The sequence below is a fragment of the Miniopterus natalensis genome, chromosome 6 (genome assembly GCF_054644295.1).
Source record: "Miniopterus natalensis isolate mMinNat1 chromosome 6, mMinNat1.hap1, whole genome shotgun sequence".
NCBI lineage: Eukaryota > Metazoa > Chordata > Mammalia > Chiroptera > Miniopteridae > Miniopterus > Miniopterus natalensis.
In genome coordinates, this window is record NC_142086.1 from 27,737,020 (window position 1) to 27,756,619 (window position 19,600).

A 19,600-nucleotide genomic window follows, 5' to 3' on the forward strand; every position below is an offset into this window, starting at 1 on the left:
AAAATGAGCACGTTCCTTCTTCCCGCCCCTCTCGCTTCAGTTAGAGCAAATGATAGCATTTAGAGAAAATTAGATTCTTCAAATTTTACCAATCTAAGGTATGAGATCTCTCTTAACACCTAAGACAAAACAAACACTAGAATAACAATAAATGCCACTGCACATTTGGATATTGCTCTAAAGTTTGCTCAGCGCTTCTCACTCACATCTCATGTGACGCTGACTGGAACAGGCAGGCGTTCAAGTTCAAGGCAGCGTTAATAACAGGAACTTCTACAGTGCCTTGGGTTACGACTGTCAAAGAAAAGGTCATCCCCTTGTTACTTAAATCTCAAGCAAGGCTGTTGTTATTTAAATCTCAAGCAAGGTAGTATCGGTCCATGGTTGCAGGGTACAGAGTGAGATGCATTTGAAATGTCCATCTGGGCCCTTGTTCCTAAGATGCCAGCACTGCTGTCTGTTTGTGGTTTACAGTGTATTTGGGCAGTGACAGGGCAGACAAGGGGACTCAGGTTGTGACTGGGAGGTTCATTCTCTCAGCCAAGATGTGCACATGAATTTGAAATTACCCAAGAGGGTGTTTCAGAGCTGCCTGCCAAAGAGTGGTGTCTTCTAATCTGGAGAGCAGCTGCTGGGCACTGGCAGGCAAACACACACACACACGCACGCACGCACGCACACACGCACACAGACTTACTCACACAGCCTATACCTGCTTCTACTTGTCTGCTCTGGGCAGACGGACCCCGGCTTCTGAGTCGCCTCATCCTGCAGCCCAGTCCAGTTAGGCCCTTTCTTCCGTGGAGACCGGCAAGCCGTGGGGTGACAGATTCTGCAAGGTCGCCTGTCTTCAGAGTATGAAGGACGCTGCTCGGCGAGTGAAGAGGGTTATATTTAGTGTTTGGGCCCCCTCAGTGTTGGGCTCCCCACTGCCTCTCCTTTACAGAACTGCCAGTGGCCCCTGGTTGCAAATACTCTGTGGCTTTGAAGCCCACAGAGCAAAAACTGAGAAAGTGTCCAAAAAGAGAAGAAGAAAACATTGGTGTTGGTCCCTGGATTCCACTGCTGGATTCTGGTGGGAACGAGGAGAGGACTGCTGGGCGTGACTGAGCAAAGGTGCCTGTGTGGTGAGGTAAGTGTCCCAACTGCTGCCGAGGACAGGCTTCGGGATATTTCTGTGTAATCCAACATCTGGGAATTGCCAACAATGCTCTCCAAGAGCAGGATCTTCTGGATATGATGCAAGTGGATGCAGTAATTGTAGGTATGATTAAGAGCTTAGGATGATGATGACTTTTAGACTAATATGAGGAAGAACTTCTTGCAAAATAGAAGAACTATCCTGACAGTTAGTTTTGCCAAAATGGTAGGCATGAAATTTTAAATTGTTATCCTCTTAAGAGTAAAACAAATAGTGAAAAATTTAAAAAATGGTTTGGATAAATAACTTTCCTTGTTAATGGCTTGATTTTGTAACTGATGTAAATGATCAATATACAATTTCAAAACCATCACAATGTGATGAAAATGGAGAATTATACTGGATAGGCTATATTGGAAAGGAGGAATTCTCTTTTCATGGAAAGACAGAAGAAAGTAACATCTTAAAAAGGCAACTAGATTGCATTCTTTTTTTCTTTACTTTTGTTCATGTTTCCTTGATGCTAAGATTTGATGAATGGGAGCCAGAGAACAAAAGCAGATTTTTGATGGAGGGTTTTTGGAAGGTATTGGGGGGTTACCTACCACCTCAAAGAACATGATTGGATATTTACTGCACATCACATCTCAGTGTCAATAGGAAATGATGCTGGATTGCGCCAAATGATACCAGACAAAGTTCTTCTCACTGGACTTGCTCAATGGGAGTATTAGTCAATGTTTAGGGTGGCTGCATAGTTTTGAATACTAGAGCCCCATTCAACAGATAATATAAATATGTCAGCTAAAATGCCTGACATAATCATTCCTATTTCTCTTCATAATGACAGATGATCACTTCCCCCTCCCCCCCCAATATCTGTGTAAGTCTCAAAAGGATTATAAGAGGTGCAATGTATATATTGCTTAACTACACCCATCACGTTCCATGTGTGTATCAGGCTTGCATAAAGGAGGGCATGGAGTACCTTACTACTGGAGAGAACTCGCTCCAATTATGGCGATATTCCTCTAGCTGCAATAAAAAATGCTTTTCCTACGATGGCACCTTCCAGTATACAGGCATACTTCGTTTTATTGTGCTTTGCTTTACTGTACTTCACAGATGTTGTGTGTTGTTGTTGTTGTTTTTTTTAAAAAAATTCAAGGCAAGACCCTCCACCAGCAAAAAGATTATAATCCACTTTAGTGTGATATTCAATTTATTGCAGTGGTCTGAAACTGAACTCACAAAATCTCTGTATCAATCAGATGCCTGTATCAATCTTCCACCCCTCAAAAACAAATATTCCAAGTAAATGTATCTCCACAGTATCACTTGACACTATTATGAAACTCCTATCATACTTAACTAAAAAGCAGCATAAATACTTTAAGAGCTGTTTGATATTGAACATTTCTAAAGGCAGATAATGTTCAGGGGCTGTTTCCACTTCTGTTCTAAACAAGCATGTAGAGCAATTAAGACAGGTCTACTCTGGTGAGAGCTTTCCAAGCAATTTCCCAAAGTAACCTGGGTTTGGGTTTTCATGATAAGCAATGCAAAAACAGTCAGTTAAAATTCTTTGTTATTATAAACAAAGAAGCACAATTTTAAAAAAGAGTTTAGTTTCCAAGAAGGGAAAAGACTAAATGTCAAGGGTTCTGTATTCTCTCTTCAGAACTCAGTCCTTGTTATTCTGTGTCTTAATGCAAAATTTTCATTGCCACTGAAATACATGCCTTGATTCTCCAAAATGCTGCATTAAAAAAACATTTAAAAAAATGTTAGTTGGTATTATTTGCTTTAGGATAGAACTACTGACCACCAGTATTTAATATCCATTCATGCTGAGCACAAAGTAGGTTTTTTTCCTGTTTCATTATAATTAGGGGAAGAGCCTTTAGAGTGAAGGGCTTAATTTGGTTTCTCATTTGTTCACTCATTCAGTAAACATGTTAGTGTCTACTATGTGCCCGGTTCCCAGGAGACAGCAGCGAGTGAGGCACATATGGTTTCCACCTGCTCTGTGTAGGATTCTTCACAGAGGGGCCAATACTAGTGGCTTGAGCCTGTATATTGTTCATGCTATTTACCATGTAAGTGCTTTCTCCTTCACTTCTGATTAAAAAACAACTTAAGGAATCCCCCCTCCAATTATTTTTTTCTACTTCATAAAGATTATTTAGTGCCTGTGAGATATGGAGACAATGCCACAGACCAAATAATCAATCGAGTTTGAATATACGTCTTAGTGCAAGTTCCTGAGACTTCTTTGAAGGATGTTGACATTTCTGCTGTTCTAAACTACGGATATTAGACAAAAGACTCACATATTGATAGGTTGTTCCTTTAGAATTGGGTCTGTCAGGAAGTTCCTAAGGAAGACATTAGAACAAAATTGGTACCACAGCCTCATAGCCATTTGGGGTTCAAATGTGGTGGAAGTTCAAGATGTCTCTGTCTAATCTGTCTGGAGGCTACACCTGAGAGTGGCAGTCTTGTGTTTCTCACCTTGGTTGAGAACACTTTCTATGAGGGCATTAACCGTAACGGTTTCATTTTATACCTGTGAAGTGTTTTACATTGTTTATGGAATTTCAGTATCAGTCACTCACTGGATCCTATGGTGCCCCTGCGCAAAAGGAAAGGCAGGTATTATTCTCTGTTCAGCAGGTGGAAAACTAGGTTTTATGGACTAGCTCAGCTAATTTCTCTCTAATGCACAGTGTCATTAAGTAATTTCTCTAATGAAAGACTAGAAAAATTCTGAGTTTTCAACATGAGTACTCACGGGTCTAACCTACTTTCTGAAGTGGAAACAGACGCTGGAAACTATGCCACTAGAGGAGACTTTCAGGCTTCCCCCACACCCATCCTCTCCCTGCCTCTACTCCCCTTCAGGGTGCTCACCCTGCAGTTCCTTCCTCTGGCTCTTGAGGAATCAACTCAGCTGCTAAAAGAGAAAGCTACTGCCCTTCTCCTTCCTTCCTCCTTCCTTCCTTCCTTCCTTCCTTCCTTCCTTCCTTCCTTCCTTCCTTCCTTCCTTCCTTCCTTCCTTCCTTCCTTCCTTCCTTCCTTCCTTCTCCTTCCTCCCTCCCTCCCTCCCTCCCCCCTCCCTCCCTCCCTCCCTCCCTCCCTCCCTCCCTCCCTCCCTCCCTCCCTCCCTCCCTCCCTCCCTCCCTCCCTCCCTCCCTCCTTCCTTCCTTCCTTCCTTCCTTCCTTCCTTCCTTCCTTCCTTCCTTCCTTCCTTCCTTCCTTCCTTCTTCCTTCCCTCTCTCTCTTTTTAGGATAGACACAGTATAGTTTATTAGTATATTTACCAACATGTAAATGCAAATGAAATTTTAAACTGCTGGTTAGTGCTACCACCAGTCCAGCAACATAAAACACTGTCTCATCAGATCAGACCCACCCAGTCTCGATCCTGCTGCTGGTGGAAGTATAAGTGGGCCCTTGAAAAAGTGGTCTGCCATGGGTAAGAGAGAACATCACAGGAAAAAATTCTCTACGTGGAAAAATGGTAAGCATGGTTAACAGAGCAGTATCAAGGTGCAGCTGAACAGAGCAGTCTTGAGTGGAGGAAGAAGGTCTTTCTGACTGATTTTGAGAGAGTACACTGATCTGTAACTGAGCTACTGAGGGTAACAGCGTGTAGGGTACCAGGCATAGTTAGTACTATCAGATACTAGCCATGACCAATCAAATACACAGACTTCATTTCTTCTTTCCTGGAATTTACTGTGTATCTAAAGTTTGCTGTAATTGTTTGGAGACTTTACACTATTTTTCTCTTGTGTTGGTGGCTTAAAATGAATGTCAAAGGTCTTCGTGATGGGTCTAGGGGCAATCCCTTGACTAGGCAGGTAGAATTCAAGGGAGGAGAGCAAGGTGGACGAAACAGAGCTGCTTCTGTGCTCAGAGCTGCTGCTCCTGGCCCGGAAACAAAGAGGCAGAGGCAGCTGCCTCTGAGCCATGGTATCAAACTAACAGGTTGTGACCGGGGACACCAACATCTTGGTTTTCAGCTGCTCTGAACATCTTCACGCGAAGCTATTTTAAGAACCTTTGCATTTGATCAGGGAGCATGTGGGGTTAAGCCTTGTGTTTTCCATTTCAGTTTGATCCTAAGCAGGTGTACTTAGTAGTTCAGAATTTAAAAACTTATTATTATTGTATAGCACCCCAACCAATGCAAAAATAACTTTATATGAGGGGAGAAAAGTATGTTATTGAGATCGAGACTTTTTCCTTAATTAAACGTTTTTAGGAGTTGAATTAAAAAAAATCACTGTTAGTTTCCATCATAATTTTTGTTTGGCAAATTTTGGTTAAAAATATATATATAAAAATAAAACCATTTGGCTAGAGTTAGGACAATATATGACCATTTATGCTGAGGTCCATAATGTAACTCTATACACTACTTATTATGCTTAGAATATTGCTGACAAGGATACACTGTATATTATGGGCATTTAGGAGTGTCGGACAATATCAAACTGTGATTTTCCTCTTTAACTTTGACAATTAGAGAAAAATATCCTCTAAGACTCATTCCATTCCCTTATGCTACACAGAGTTGAAACAAAAGTAAAGGCAACACAGCAAAAATAATTTCTTTTAAAAAGGTTTTAAGCTAAGCATTTGCAAATTCCTCTACAGTTTATACAGGTCTTCCTCTTCTGTTGAAACTATGTCTCAAAAGGCCCACCACACTCACATGCATCTGAACCCGAGTTGTTCATTCTCAGTTTTATGTCCTGACTGTAACGGTGGTTACCTGATTGTATGAGTTGTCAAATTTGCAGGATTGTACACTATAAAAGGTGACTTTTACTGCATGTAAATCATACTTTAATAAAATAAATGCAAAAAAGATGTTAAGAATCACCATCTGTGTGGCTCTACCTTGAAAACCTTCCATTGCAAACTTCAACATGCACATTCTGCTTGCAGAGGTTTTCAGTGGGAAAAAATAAAAACAGAAATTGTAGGGTACTAAAATAAACAAAGGAAAAACACTCTGGCAAACAACTGATATAGCTACCCCCACCCATCATTTTACAGATGAAGAACTGAGGCCTGCATGAGCTTCCCCAAAGTCTCAGACCTAGTCAGTCACAGATACCTGTTTTTCTAGAGATAATTAAAAATGATCAAGCTACAGAAATTTAAGTCTCTAGCTACCCTTGTGTGACACTGACTGTCAGATGGAAAAAGCGATAGGGCAAAAACTATGCAAAAGCTTCACGTAGTTGCCTTCCAAATGTTATTTTGAGAAATTGGCCAAAGGTTGCTGACTTTAGTAGTCGGTAGACAATATTGTATGCATGGCATTTGTCAAAAGCAACAGTCCCCACCCCGCCACCGCTATCACCACAGCCTGTACTTACTATGGGAGGGTATCAGGAATATGATGGTCCGGTCATGTTTGGGAGGAGCAAACATTTATTCACTTGTTTATTTATGTAACAAATGCCAGGCACTTTCTGGGTCCTATAATCCAGTGTTGATCTCAGAATTATAACATAGTAGCATCTAGACAAGGAGCGATGCTCAATCACTAGAACATAGTAAGGACTGTTTGAATATAGCAATATCAGAAAAAAAAATCCCAGTTAGAACTAAACCAATAAATGAGTGTGATTATAATGCATAATGCCTAAGGGCATGGGCCTTCCCAGATGGCATCATGGGTTCTAATTCCAGTTCTATGTGATCTTCAAGTTACTTAGCCTCTCAAAGCCTTAAGATTCCTCAATCATAAAATGGAGATAATTGTACTTGCCTTGTTGGAGTAATACATGAGAAATATAAAGTGTTACGTATAGTTAGCGGCACATAAGTGTTTGACAATGAGGAGCTATTGTAATCATTATTAAGACAGAAAACTCCCACCATGGTGGCATGGATTGGGTCTAAAAAAATTCCGTCTTGAAAATATGGTATGCCAGGCCCTTCTAAGAAACAAATAAATGCCATAAGGCCCAGAACACACACAGACACAAAACTTTGGATCCCTTGGACCAAATTAAGAAGATGGGCTGAAACATCATCTAGAAACCAAAGGACCTGGCATCTGAATGGTGTGTTTTCTTTGGGACCACAAGAACCACTCTCTAAACACTACACGCCTACACATAGGTATGAATTAAAAATGCCAAACTTTGTGGTTTTGACATATAAAAAACCCAGACAGTTGATTATTAAAAGCAAACCATTAATTTCCTTGATCTATGTTACAGAAGTAGAAATAACCTTTTCCCTTCCTGAGATTCTCTAGCCATAATCAAGTGACTTTTTTTCTTTTTTGTAATTATCTTGCTCTCTCCTGCCATAAAATTTAAATCATGTAATGAAACTTCCACACTCAGAGTGTGATAATTTATGGGCTCACAGCCCAGAGGATTCTTAGGAGACAATGAAATCCCTAAATGTGTGCAAATTATTTCAGAGTGGGGAATGACTCCTCTTGTGTAGCGGGAATTATTTATATAACACTACCTTGGGAGGATGTTAATGGGAAAGCATAGCATTAAATTCCTCCTTTTAAAACAGGCACTTCCACAGGGTTTCACTTGTTCTTTCCTAATTTGGAAAGATAGCATTTGTACACACAAAATAGCAAGTTTTACTATCCTATTGTTAAGTGGTTAGGTAAGGTTTCAGAAAGACTGTACTGATGCATTAGATACCTGCCCAATGTGTGGAAGGAAGGCTCCGGCTCAAAGTATGACTGCTGTAGATCCATTACTCTTCTTTTTTTTTCATGCTAAGTTATCTTTAATACAAAGACTCTTCCAATCATGGCACCTAGAGATCATTTCACCCACTGCTCTCTTTGGCTGCCAGTCTCTTGTCGCTCTTCAGCAATGGTGAAGCAGATACCTTTAAAGTCAGCAAAGTGACCAGGAAATTTCACTACCTGCAAAGTGCTGAAAGAGGCCATGCTGCCTATCGAAGCGAGAAAAACTTGAGTTTACCTCAAATTCATATGCAATTAGTAATTTTCCCAGACGGTATCATAAAACTGCAATCATGACCTAAATAGTCTAGTTATTTTGGGGAGAATTCTATTATTAAGTTCCCATCCACATCTGGATAGTTCATTTGTACAAGGCAATTTCAATTGAAACGAGAACTCGAAAGGTCCAGCTAGGTCTAATGGAACTAATCTGTATATAAACAAGATTTTTTTTAACACTATGGAAGAACATAAAGATTTTCACTTGTACTTGCCCTAAAACAGTAGTTCAGTTTGAACTGGTAGCTACAAATTCACATCTCTTGGCTGTGTTACAAAATACACAAGTATTTAATGCTTTCAGAGTTAGATCAGATACATGCTAGTGGCAAAATGCCAGTCGCCATTTTAATGGGGCTTTCCCATTTCTACCCTTTGCCCCATTGACCAGAAAGCATTTTTCTAGTTTCCTTTACCACACTTTGGCTATTTTATTAATTTTTAGTACAATAATACCTCAGTATCCACATGGGACTGTTTCCAGGATAACTGAGGATGCCAGAATCCTCGCATGCTCAAGTCCCTTATATAAAATGGTATAGTATTTGTATATATCCTATGCACATCCTCCTATATACTTTAAATCATCTCTGGGTTACTTATAATATCTAATACAACGTAAATGCTATGTAAATAATTGTTATACAGTATTGTTTAGGGAATAATGATAAGAAAAAACAAGGAAAAACATTTCTTCCCATGTTCAGCAGAGGCAACCATCATAGGCCTAACTAACTACAATAGTACATGTCAGCAACAGTGTAACATTTTTCTTAGAATATTTTCAGTCCTAGGTTGGTTGGACTGGGGGTGAGGAACCTGTGGTTACAGAGGGCCAACTGTAGCTTTTTTTTTTTTAAGCAGCAAAATAACCTCTGTTATTTAAAATTTTCCAAATGTGAAAATATATGATAGGGATCAGAGTATAGCTCGGGATTAGTGGAACAACCAGTCAGACACCACATGAATGAATCAGATGAGCTTTAACTAACAAAGGATTCCAAAGGAAGCTTACATTTCCAGCAGGAAGGTGACGGCATGCCCTAGCACAGGCAAGGGGGCAAGCTTCTGGGTCCTCAAACCCTTACCAGGCAAACACAGTTATGAAAGAAGATGCCCACGCACAAAGGCAGATCTTTTCAACTGAGAATCAGTGTTCAGCTCCCCACTGTTCTTCAGGTAAAGAGCCAAAGTGGGGATTTTAAAGGCAATCCTTCACCTGGTGGCTACAGATCCTTTGTCATTACTTCCTGCTATTTCTACAAGAGTCCTTTTTGCTTCAGAGGTCAGTTTACATTTTGCATAATCCCAAGATTAATAAATCTGGCCAGGAGGGAGGGTCATTGGAATAGATGCAGATCAGCTAACATGCAGAATGGGTGCAGCCTAGGCTGGCCTGGAGGGGGACCGAGCTTCCACAAAGTCTGACATCATCACCTGCAAGTGTGCGTCTCTGGGGTATCCCATGGTCTGGAAGGCTGTGCTTCTGCCTGTAATGGTATCCTGACTGAACCAGCTTGTTTTGGTGTCCCTTTGAGGAGTCAACCTCTTCTGATTTACTGAAGTGTCTAGGTTTGATTGCTCCATCAATCCCAACCTACCACTAACAGTAATTTCATGTTTTCTGCATATCTTATGCATAGCATACACAGATATTTTCCCACCTCAACCCCAGAAGGTATATTCTGACTGCCCTGGTTTCTAGACTCCCAAGCACAACTCTGCCTAAACCAGTAAAGTAAGTCTGATGGTGAGAAGCTATGTAAAATGAATGACTTCCAAGATGGGTTTTATGTGAGAAAGAGTGAGAAGTGAAAGCTCACTGATAAAAAGGGTTTTATTTGGTGAAAGAGAGATTACAAACCACTTTCAAAAGCTTAACTGTACATGAGGCTGAAAACCTGAGTCTGAGGCGTATCGTGTGGGGAAGGGAGGGTGAGAGCAGTAGCAAGCACGGGCTTCTGAAAGGGGAACTAATCTTCTAAAGCATCTCCTGGGATGCCATCATCTTGAGCTAGCAGTTATTTTTCATTTCTACTTTCCAAACTACCTTTATGTAAGGATTAATGACCTTCCCTCATCCCATTAACCTGGACTGTCATTAATCTCCAGGAAATACCTTGTCAGTACTGCTTAAAGATGCATGAGAAATGCTGTTAGGTTAAAAATGGTTAATCTTACAGCCATTTAACTACCCTTTTCAGTGATTACTGAGTCTTCCTGGAATTCCCTTTTGCCTCAGAATTAGTTGACATTTTAATCACATTTTAGTCTTACTTGTAGGCTATGAAGTTGTTAGACAGGAATTGTAATTGATCAAAAAAGAAAAAGCCTTTTTGGAGGGTAAACTGAGGTTTCAAAAACGTGTCAAAAACGATGTTACTGTCTAAATTCCTACAATTTGCATGTGTTTCATGTACTTGGAAACTGAACGTTGATACTCTCAAATCAATATTATTGGTCAGGTTCAATTATAGGCTATTTTAATTTTAATCTTTGGTAGGAGAATACATTATCTACTAAGTTGGCTTTGAAAATGGGTTAGAAAAAGTAATATAGGCATAGATATTTGTATGCTGTTAGAGGCATGTTCACGAGACTTAAATGCTCCTTGTTACATGTTCTTGTGAACACCGTCCAAGATGAGCTTAAAAGAATACTAGGTACAGCTAACTACAGTAGAGGAAACAACCCGTACATAAAGTTTCCTATAAATATAAACCATATCACGAGAAGAAAGTTAGATAAAGGCAAATATTTTAATAGAAAGATTAGAATGAAAGCACAGGTGAAGTTTTGCTGTTACAGACCGAAGTGACTACAGAGGTAAAAAATATGGAAGGAAAGAAATGGGGATGGCAATGGCCTGGCAGCGAGCCTGCTACCAATAAAAACAGTTGTCCTCAGCCCCTCTCTAGGGTAATGGAAAACAACAGAGGTGACTGTTTCCATCCCAACTCTTCCTGAATTTCTTTTTCACTTGAGGAGAGTTAACAACGTGAGGGCATTCGGTATAAATCACTAAAGCAACAGGGCTGCTCTCCCTGCCACTCCTGCAGAATGGGAAGAGGCCATCCACCCAAAACTCTGGATTCCTAGGTTTTGTGAAAGCTGGTCAGCCAGCTCTGTGCTGGATCCTTCTCTGCCTCGGTCACTGTCCTCCGGGACTTGAGAAGACAGGCCTGTGCTCCAAGCCACTGTCATTAGTTCAAACTAAGTTGTGAACTGCTAACAGTTTTGTTTGAAAGTTTATAAAAATGGTAACCACATTGCTAAATCTCCCTTGGGTATCTCAAACAAAATGTGGTTCAAATTTCATGTAGAAAAAAAAAAGGAAAAAAGAAAAAGAAGCTCAGGGTTCTTAAATAAACAAATAAAGATAGCTGGTGTAGTCAACAGTCCTGGTGTGACTACAGCTATGTCGTCTTGGTCTTCTGTTGCTTGCTGGGGCAGAGGTCTGGGAGAGCTCTTCAGCAAAGGGGCCTCCAACCGGTCCATCTGACTACTGCACCAGAGCAAGCTTCCATGCAGCCCCCACCCTGCCACCTGGCATGACTGTGGGCTGGGGGTGGGTGGAGAGGGCTATCGTCATTGTAGCCTGCCCTCTCCAACCCAAACACACACAGACAGGAGTTGCCTTCATTTCAGGGGAATAAGCAGAAGCCCCTCCTCAGAGGATGACTAGAAGCCCCACTTTGGTGACCTGGCCTCTGGGCCTACAAGCAAATAAGGGGTGCAAATGGACACTTGTAATAATTAAAAATCTCTGTAGTGATGCAGCTTATTGAACAAGCTATCGGGAATCTTGGCAGGGCCATGCTCATGGTTCTCATTATTGGGGGTTTATCTTTACATAAAGGTAGGCTGTTCATTGGTGTCTCTGACATTCAGAATACAAAGACTTTTTTCTTTAGGGTAGAAGAGACAGGTCCATTTTAATGTAGCAATCTATTTGAACAAAAATGCTTATTGTAAAGCCAGTGAGGCCAAACCCAAAGGTTTTCCTGTTTAAATTTTCCAGGGGGCAGTTTGTAAAGGCCATGGGACGTGTCCATTCTAGGGCCTCTAACTCAGTCCATTCCAGCGGCCAACATGCACTTCCACATCCCTACTTTGGCCCTTCACTGCCCACACTTCCTTTTTGCTCAACACTCAGAATGGTTGCTGTTACCTGCCAAATCAATGCTTCCAACTTTCCTAGAAAAAACCTGATTCAAGATTTAGGGAACAAACCCCTAAGGACTCTAGATCTTTAGGTACATAGGAGACTCATGCTTAGAGTAGATTTTGGAAAAATTAAAACACCTATCCTGTCACTTGTTTGGTTCCATGCCATTACCTGTGTGGCAGTCTCTAAAGGAGCAACAACAGCCTTCAGAATGGAGCTGCTTTGCTCAGGACTCAGGGTTTCCTGTTTGTCTTTCTAGCCAGCTCTTGCTGCCATTCTGAGCTGCTGCCTTCTCCATGGTCTCAGTGGGCTCCTCTTAAAGAGCCGTGACTCTGCTTATGTGGTGAGACTTCTAATCACCAGTTGCCTTTTAAAGACTCCTGGCCTAGGATCACAGAGTGCACAGGGATACGCAGCAGTTGAAGAAGGGCTTTCACAAACTCTAGATCTACCCACCCCTAGTCAGTTGGTCGGCCTAATTTTTACAGCACTTAGCATCCTAAGCCTAAACCACATACATTTGTCTGCTCCACTGGCACCTGCATGACCATCAGTAGAAGGCATTACATTGCTTTTTCCTTTAAGCTGTCCTTGCCAATCTGCTCTGCCTTGGCAGGGCTTGAAGGTAGAAGGCGAGGCTATTTTTGATGAGAGGGCTTAGCAACATTCCCTAAACAGAAAATATCTCTCCTATATACTAAAAGTATTATAGAATGCTTCCCCCCCCCCCCCCCAGTTACTTATTTATTCAAGTCTTTTTACTTAATGGGTGCTTCCTGGAGGTGGTGACTTAGTGTGGAGTTCACACTATTAAGTCTTCATTGTATAGTTAACTTTTATTTTTCTATGAGTAATTTCAAATAAAAGAGGAAATTTTGATTAATGCTTTTGGAGTTAAATGCAAAAATATAAAGCAGCAAGAACCAAGGGAAACCAGAATATTTCCTATATCTTCTACAAAATTTGAGAAATTTAAACAAATACTAATGCTTTTCTGCTCACATTAGAAAATCATACATTTTAATCTTTACTGGGAAGCAGATGAATACAATTAATAAAGTACAACTTAAGAAGTATTTTTATAATAGCCTAATAATTATGAGTCACCATGGGAGACATTAAAATATTGGCCCCATTTTTATCCCTTCCTACACCTATGCCTTGCTCTTACTCATGCATCTGCAGTGTGCAGACAAACTGGCTAGTGGCTGGCCAGTTTATGATGGTTTCAGCTGAGACGGCTCTCCTGTCAGTTTTTCATTATTCTGCAGGTTAGCCCAGACTTATTATAATTGCAGCAGGGCAGGACCCCAAGGCATGCATGGCCTTTGGAGGTCTAGTCTCAGCACTGGCATAATATCAGTTCTACTGCATTCTTTTGGCCAAAGCAAGTCACAAGGCCAGTCCAACTTTAAGGGGTGAAACTGCAAATTTTATAGAACACTTTTAAACTATAATTTAGTCCCTGATCCCAGAAAAAGGAGAAAGTTGGCTTTGCAATGTGTTATCTTTGGTAGCCAAGTAAAGAGCTAACAAATTCAGAGAACCCACAGTGTCCTTGGGTTCGTTCTTTCAGTCAAACACCAAATAGCTACTGAATGCAAAGCATTGTGGGAGATGCAGAATGGAATCCAGCACAATCCTTACCCTTGAGGAATTGTCAGTTTCTTAGAAGAATTAGAAAAACATCAAAACTGTAAAAAGTATAGAATGTGAAAAGTGTCACAAGAGCGATAACGTGCTGAGCTGATTCAAAGGAAAAGTAGAACTCCCGTCTGTGGAGAATCAGAAATCACATTTACAACACGGGTCCAATTTCTTCTGCAAGCATCCTATGCATAGAGGAGCCTTTTAAGGTAACTTCTGCTTCTCTTTCCTTATTTTCCCCTTTCCAAGGAGTTTATTTATCCTCTCACTGCCCCAATCCCTCCTGTCATGGAGTAGATCAGATGGCACACGAGTTACTTTGAAGGGCATATTTATTTTCACGGCCATCAAGAATTCCAGCGGAAGCCCTGTACTGAAAGCAAGGCTGAGTCATAACTGTTCTTCAGCTGCTCCCCCTCTGCCTTTTCTTGCTTCTTCTCACCTGATCCCCCTTAGCTAAGGCCACGCTTACCCAGCTGCACGGCAGGATAGCTCCTCCCTGGCGAGTAGCAAAGCTTTTGCTTTCAGAAAAGCATCTGGTCCAGGTCTGTGCCCAGTCAATGTACCACCTCTTCTTGTGGGCAATGAGGAGCTGCCGTTTCAGCTGTAGCATTAATTGTGCCTTGGTAAAGGAGTGTAGGACATTAGTTGTGCCTCGATGGTGAGGAAGAAAAAACATCTCCTTCCCCAGTCTGCATAAAGCTGTCTCGTTCAGTAGCTGGTAATCGATGCTCAGGAGAAGCTGAGGCACGTGTTTGCTTTTCGCCACAGACGAATGAGAATTCCATTTGCACCTCACAACTCCTGAGACCCCCAAGTACGAAGTGGCCAAGAGACCCCAAAGTCTGATTGGCTCCCACCCTACATGCAAGTGAGATGCCAGTCACCCCCACTTCCTTCTCTGCTCTCCATTACCTGGGCTAAAGGACTGACTCCTGACACGTCAGGAAGCTAAGCCTCCTCAGACCACTCCCCCAGGACGGAAGTCAGGAAAGGGAGACCCTCTTCACTAACTGCCTAGAATTCCCTCCAGAGGACACCAGGAAACCTTCACAGCACTGCTCCACTGAACCTGCAGCAAGGCCATCGCTCACCTCCCCAGGCCCCAGACTCCACCCGAGGTTTCAGTGACTCGTCCTCACCGCCTCTATTCTCACTCAGCAGCAAAAATGCAGGCACCTCTAACCAATAACGCTCTCATCTATTGCAGTTTCATTCCCAGGCCACTCTGCTCTCCCTTAGATTCTCCTCTCCCTCTCTGACTTCCCTTCGAATCCTTCCCATGGCGCTCTCTGAATCTCTTTTAAGACGTAGACAGCCCGCCCGGGCGTGGCTCAGCGGTTGAGCTTGGACCTAGGATCCAGGGGATCGCAGTTTGATTCCCAGTCAGGGCACATGCCTGGGTTGTGGGCTCGATCAATGACTCTCTCATCATTGATGTTTCTATCTCTCTCTCTCCCTCTCCCTTCCTCTCTCTGAAATCAATAAAGATATACTAAAAAAAAAAAAAAAAGACATGGACAGTGCCAAAGCACAGCTTCGTAGTCAGGCAGGTCTGGGCTCAATGATTCTAATGTGGACTTCTCGTGTGACGCTAAATGATGCACGCAGCCCTCTGTGCCTTATGCCCTCATCTGTAAAATCAATAATTAGTCTGTGAGGATTAAATGTATAAAACTGTCAAGTACAGTGACTGGCTCATCCTAGGTACTTCATAAATGACAGATACTGCTGCTATTGGAATCTCTCCATGTGCTTACCCTTCTCACAGACTCTTCTTCCCTCCTCTTGTTCCACCTCTTGTCCAACCCTTCCTCCAGCACATGCAACATCTCAGCCTCTCGAGAGAAGACTGCTCACGCTCCACAGCCCAAGCACCACGCCTGGGGCAGCACCACTCTCCAGGCCCCGCAGTGCTGCTTCCAGGCTATTCCTTTCCACTTCCATACCAGAACCCCTCCTCTCTTGAGGCTCATACCATCAGCTCATGCCACGCTTATCCAGACCCCAGTTCTGCCTACCGACCTCTCATCATTCCACCTACTTAATAAGGACTGGCAGCTAAGGCAACCTTTTCCCTCCTAATTCCCTCTCCACTGTGGGTAAACTTCTTGACCATGGATGATCTTTACAATAATGAGACGTCGGAGTTCCTTTACTCTCAAACCCTTTGCACTCCACCTCAGCGATCCGGTTTCCCGGCTCTGCCTGGAGCGTTCTGCTCCTGCCCCCCCGCATCGCCTGCCTGTACTTAGTGCTCCACAAGGCTGTCTCTCCCTGGTGAACCTCCGCGCCGCGGGGTACCAAGTCTATTTGATTTTTCCTTACTCCTAGGACAGAGTCTGGTACCAGTGGGTGCCTAATAAATACTCATGGATGAATAACATGGTACATTTGTACTTTTTTAGTTTACCATATGCTTCTCTCTATATTATCCTATTTGATTATTGCTTTAGGTAAGCAGAAACAGTATTACAATGCGCCTGTGTAGATATGGAATTAAGGCTCAGAAAAATCAAGTTATTTACAAGGTTACATGGTAAGTCTATGAGAACCACCTGTATACTGTATCACCTAAAGGCCAGCTGGGGTTTTCCCTACCATCCCAGCTACAAGAACAGCCCTCTTCTTCCTGTACCTTCCTTACCCTTATATACTTGTTTTTTGTGAAAATGAAAATTTGGAAGGATGATAGCTCATTCATCTCATGCACATGCGAACAGTTCTGAGAGGATTATGCATCTCTGTGCTCCCGAGGGTCTCCTGCCATCAGGCTGTACATTAAACTCTCAGGACCTTCTTAACAGAATTATGCAATGTTATATTTCATTGCCCCCAGTGTGAATACTAACATGATAAATGTTCAGCCTGCTATCCACATTAAGTAGATTTTAAAACTGGAAAGTGCAAAAACCCAATCTTTCATCCTCTGATTAATTCAATCCCAGATTTGAGCTTTCTGATAAAGCACACAAAATGACAATCCAAAACTCCTCTTGGGTTACCAATGAAAAACGATCATTGACAAAAATATGAAAACTCCCTTTTAATACATAAAAAAGAGTTCTGTAATTGGCAAAGCAAAAACTGCCCACTGAACCAGTCTACGCCACATCCCATACATGGCTGAGTCCTAAATTCTTAACTGGAACCTGATTTACAGTCCCAAACTGCAGGGTATCTTGTTTTAGGAGTGAGTGAAAAACCTTTCTTATCTAAGTGAGGCATTTGTAATCTTTAAAATATTTTCCTAAAGGAAGCCATTTTAAAAAAGGGGGAGTGGATTATAGCTAATGGCTTCTTCTTTTTTTTAAATCCAAAATATGTTTATTGGGATGGTTGCCCACCCATCTTGATTTGAGGTGCTTTTAGTGCTCCCGTCTCAAGGAGCAGCCTTCTGTCAGACTTGCTTTTTCTCCTGTAGGCTGAGAGGACAGTGGAGCACCCAACACAAACTACCCTTTGTGCTCGGCTAAAGTTGGTGGTGATTTTGTAGCATCCTGGGCATTTCACAGCCAGGAAGTAGGAATTGGGGCTCTGCACCAGGTTCCTCTTCTCTTCTGAGGGGGATGAAGGGGATCCTTAGCGAGAGGGATGTTGCCATGGGGAGGTCATCACTGCCTGAAAGGCGCTGGTGGTTTCTTTTAATGTCATGTTGCCGCCCCTGTATGTGGCAATGACTTTTGTGAAATTCAACATTCTTTAGGAAGGTACTGTTGTGCTAGACTCTAAGGGATACAAAATGTTCAGGTTATAGGGACTTACACTGCAGTAGTGAGGAGAAATATGCATAAAAATGTCTACACTACAAACAAGTTTCCTTGGCAAGTACTGATATCAATTGGCAGCAGGAACCAAAGTTCAATTATTATTAACAAAAATAAATGACAATAATAGCTAACATCTAAGTGCTTGCTATATGCCAAGAACTCTGCTGAATACTTTAATACAGCAACCTATTTAATTCTAAGAATGTCATGAAGTAGGTATTATAATCACCATGTTACAGATGAGGAACCTTAGCCTGAGAGATCCAGTGACTTGCCTAAAGTAAAAAAGCTGGTTAAATGGTAGAACTGGGACTCAAATACAGAAGTTTTTGACCCTAAAACACAGGGCTTGTTCTATTCCATCTCATTATCTCCTACTGAAGCACCTCACCCCCAACACAAATATTACTTCACTTTTCTTACCTATTGTGACTCTTACCTATTGCCAACTGCTGAGGGACACACAGGTGGGCTTTCAGTTGACTTGTGCTGCTAACAGCACAGAAGAGGCCAATGGTTTAGCAATAACAAATTACAGCATAGCCAAGAGTCAAAGTAGTCTTGTTGCTATTTTGATTTTACTAGATTTTTCAAACAGCAATGTAGCATGTACCATCACTGGGCCTAGCTAAACACTCAAAATTATTATTACTTGACAAGATATGCCATTGCTGATAACATTTGAAAAACCAACCAATTAACTGTAGAGGTTTCTACTGAGTAAAAATATTACACGAAGCTATTTAAAAATTCAAGAAGGCCACTGCAATTTAGACAGTAGCAAATGTATATTTTGTTGGAATGGAGGCCCAATCCTGGGTTGAGAAAAAATTTAAAACCAAGTAATAATCTTTGTGACATTAGCTGAATAACCAAGAATACTCAAATCCAGAACTAATTATTACAGACAATTAAAAAATGATGTGAAAAATAACGATTTGGAAAATGTTTAGGATATGCATGTTCATAAAAAAGTGGGTTTGAAACAGAGTGTGATCCTACTTTTACATGTAAATCCAATAAAACATGTATAGTCCTAATAATCTAAAAACTATAAAATGCCAATGAAAGTCATCAAATATTTAAACAAATGGAGAGACATACTATGTTCCTAGATTGAAACACAACATAGCAAATATGTCTGTTTGACCCAAATTGATATACAGGTTTAATGCAATTCCAACAAAAATTACAGCAATTTTTTTTGGTAGATAGAGGCAAGATAATTCTAAGATTTATATGGGAAGACAAAGGAACTAAAATAGCTAAAACAATGCTGAAAAATAAGGAAAAAGTGGGATGAAGCAATACCTAATTTCAAGATTTATACAGGCACACTAATCAAGACTGTGCATATTGGTGGGGGGAATAGGCACCTAGATCAAAGGAACAGAGCAGAGAACTCAGAATTAGACTCACGCAAATATGCCTAACTGATTTTTTAAAAAGGTGCAAACGCAACTCAACTTAAAAAAAAAAAAAGGTAAGCCTTTTCAACAAATGGTGTTGGAGCAATTAGACATTCAGAGGAAAAAAGTGAACTACAATCTAAGTCTACCGCCTTACACAAAAAAGTAACTAAAAATAGATCATGGACTTAAATGTAAAATATAAAACTATAAAATGCTTAGGAAAAAAGTAAGAGAGATCTAAGGTAAAGAGTGCTAAATTTGACATTAAAAGTACAATCCATAAAAGGAAAAATAAATTTGATTTAACCAAAATGTCAAAGTTTTTGCTCTGCAAAAGACCTTTTTAAGAGGATGAAAAGAGAGTCTTGAGATCTTTATTATTTATAAACCACATATGACAAAAGACATCCATCGAGAATATATAAAGAACCCTCA

At 41.2% G+C, this 19,600-nt stretch overlaps 1 protein-coding gene and 1 pseudogene across 1 annotated transcript in view; both read right to left on the reverse strand.

Moving 5' to 3' along the window:
- Nucleotides 1-19,600, reverse strand: part of CMSS1 (cms1 ribosomal small subunit homolog) — a 342,712-nt gene that overhangs the window by 58,569 nt on the left and 264,543 nt on the right. The gene's annotated exons all lie outside the window — the stretch shown is intronic.
- On the reverse strand, nucleotides 17,352-17,588 carry LOC148092867 (small ribosomal subunit protein eS27 pseudogene; annotated as a pseudogene).